The sequence below is a fragment of the Palaemon carinicauda genome, chromosome 17 (genome assembly GCF_036898095.1).
Source record: "Palaemon carinicauda isolate YSFRI2023 chromosome 17, ASM3689809v2, whole genome shotgun sequence".
NCBI lineage: Eukaryota > Metazoa > Arthropoda > Malacostraca > Decapoda > Palaemonidae > Palaemon > Palaemon carinicauda.
Genome location: NC_090741.1, coordinates 40851409 through 40854883, shown reverse-complemented (window position 1 = coordinate 40854883; position 3475 = coordinate 40851409).

The following is a 3475-nucleotide window of genomic DNA, read 5'->3' as shown; positions in this document are numbered from 1 at the left end:
ACAGGGGAAAGAGCCCAGTGAGGAAAGGAAACAAAGAAAAATAAAATATTTTAAGAACAGTAACAACATTAAAATAAATATTTCCTATATAAACTATAAAAACTTTAACAAAACAAGAAGAGAAATTGGATAGAATAGTATGCCCGAGTGTACCCTCAAGCAAGAGAACTCTAACCCAAGACAGTGGAAGACCATGATGCAAAGTCTATGACATTACCCAAGACTAGAGAACAATGGTTTGATTTTGGAGTATCCTCTAGAATCTCTTCTACCCTTAACTAGAGGAAAGTAGCCACTGAACAACTATATTGTAGTAGTGAACCCCTTAGGTGAAGAATTGTTTGGTAATATCAGTGTTGACAGGTGTATGAGGACAGGGGAAAATCTGTAAAGAATATGCCAGACTATTTTATGTATGTGTACGCAAGGGGAATGTGAACCGTAACCAGAGAGAAGGATCCCTTAACTCTCTAGCGGCAGTATCTCAACGGGTGGCTGGTGCCCTGGCCAACCTATACCTATTATGTATTTATGTATTTAAGTATTTATTTCTGCTCATTTATGTATTTACCATTTTCTGTCTGTTATGATTATGCTGAAAGATGCACATAGTGTCAGAGGCGATTACTGAATATTCCAAAAGCGTAAAATTTGACCAGAAAAATACACTGACGAATACATATTATGCTGGCCACGTCTTGCTCGTGTATTTGCATTTGGTATATGTGGGCATATATATTTGTGTATCAGAAGCGACATTTTTGGATTTGAGGGAAGAGGGGTTAACATGGATATATAAGGATTATGTCCTATAATGCCAAGTTGAGGAAAATTACCGCTAAAAGTCTATACTTGTCTATTCAACCAATCTCTACAGAACAACTTGGAAGCACAATTTCTCAAAATAAAATGTTATGATAAAATTGCTACTATTCTTTTTAATATTGATAAATTTTTGTCATTCCAGGATGAAATCTTATAACATACAATCTCTAAATTTACTTAAAAAAGCAAACACCTTTAAAACGACTTGTACAAATTGATAAAATGAAAAATAAAAAGGCTAAAAAAAATTCCATTGTAATATTAAGTGTATAAAATTCTCTTTCAAATGGGGGTTTGAATGAAAACAAACCAGTCGAGAAAAAAAAAGTATTATTATTATTATTACTTGCTAAGCTACAACCCTAGTTGGAAAAGCAGGATGCTATAAGCCCAGGGGACCCAACAGGGGAAAGACCCCAGTGAGGAAAGGAAACCGGGAAAAATAAAATATTTTAAGAACAGAAATAACATTAAAATAAATCTTTCCTATATAAACTATAAAAACTTCTAACAAAACAAGAAGAAGAGAAATTAGATAGAATAGTGTGCCCGAGTGTACGTACCCTCAAGCAAGAGAACTCTAACCCAAGACAGTGGAAGACCATGTTGCAGAGGCTATGGCACTACCCAAGGCTACAGAACAATGGTTTAATTTTGGAGCGTCCTTCTCCTAGAAGAGTTGTTTACCATAGTAGGGCTTTGAAGTAGCCTCAAAATAATTTTGTTTTAATGAGGCATAGTCCCACCCTTTTTGATGAACCCAGCGACGGATTTATTTCCTGCATAGTTTATTCCTTAAAACCATCCATTTACTAATAATAATTTCACAGAAAGTAAGCTTTAATTAACGAAGAAATCTTTGATCATGCAGAAAAGAAGATTAATCTAACCGTATTCCTAGAAATTAAACCTTCTATGATAAAAAAAAAAAAAAAAAAAAAAAAAAAAAAAAAAAAAAATATTTACCTACAATTTTTGTCCCCGACATTAAGAAATGTAAGACTATCTGTACTGCAGGATAGTACAATCTAATGCCTTTACCAGCCAAGCTGAATGAAATTGAGAGAATAAAGGAAAAAGAAAAAGAAAAAATGTGGGGCTTACCCACCTGAAAGATGGAAGTTTGCATAGGGAAAATTCCACAAGAGTTCTCTTGCTTAAGGGTACACTCAAATACGCTGTTATATCTTATTTTTCTTCCACTTGTTTTTTTTTTCATAGTTTATATAATGTTGTTACTGTTCTTAAAATGTTTTAGCTTAATTGTTTATTATTAGTTTTGTAATTTACTTTCTTGTTTCCTTCCCTTACTGGGCTATTTTTTCCCTGTTGGAGCCCTTGGGCTTATAGCATCTTGCTTTTCCAATTAGGGTTGTAGCTTAGCTTGTAAGCACAATAATAATAATAATAATAATAATAATAATTGGAACTAAGGCGTTAGTGGACAACAGTGGCTCAAACACCTAGGATTATAGCTTAGCATGTAAGCATGACAATAATAATAATAATAATAATAATAATAATAATAATAATAATAATGATAATAATAATTGGAACTAAGGCGTTAGTGGACAACAGTGGCTCAAACAGCAAACAATGAGGGAAATAAAAAGTCTCTCAGGATGGAATTTACAGAAGATTCACTGCACTTACACAGGCCAAAACTGCAATTGTAGAAAATAACATTGTGCAAAAGAACTGGAATTTAAAGATGATGTTCTCTTTCTCATTTGTCTCTTTAGTACAAGGACTTGAACAGCGCTCTCTCTTTCTCCCTCTTTTTTTTCTCTCCTCATGATTTAACACATTCTCACTTTTTCATTGTTTCTTTAAACACTCATGCCTCCATCTCTCTATTTTGTCAAAGTTATCCCATTTTGATACATTTCTCTAACAACCTATTAGATCTCTCTCTCTCTCTCTCTCTCTCTACACACACACACCATTCTGTCTACAACTCGCTATCATATAAACCATCTTTCCTTTCTTGTCTCTCTAGTAATTTAAAGGTTTTGCATCTCTCTCTCTCTCTCTCTCTCTCTCTCTCTCTCTCTCTCTCTCTCTCACTTTTGCTTTCAGCGGAGCATCACTAAACTTGTTTATTAACTAATTGACCCTTTATTGCCACGTGAATGAACAAGGGAGTTGCTCCACCATTTTAATAAGATTATGAAAGTGCGAGCAGTTCGTCGTAATCACCTCATTACAAGCTCACTCTCTCTCTCTCTCTCTCTCTCTCTCTCTCTCTCTCTCTCTCTCTCTCATTTCTCTACCCATAACTGACTAGCAACCCCTCCCGCTAATACAGTGGTAACGTGTTTGCCTAGCATTTTCATGGTGGCAAATCGATCCCAGCCCGGGACCATAAGTTCAAGCCGTTAGCTGGGGAGGCCACTGATGTGGTTGGGCACCACAGCAGGGGGTTGGGGTTGCCCGGCTGACGTTCTGGTGAGCATCTATTCTGATGAAACTAGGACTGAAACCAGACACCAGGGTTGCTGTGGCCTGATTGCTAATTTCTCTGCCTGGTGTTTGCCAGTTGGGGGTTCGAGTCCCGCTCAGACTCGTTAGTGCCATTAGTGTCTACAACCTTATCATCCTTGTGAGCTAAGGTTGGGGGGTTTGGGAGAGCCTATAGGTCTATCTGCTG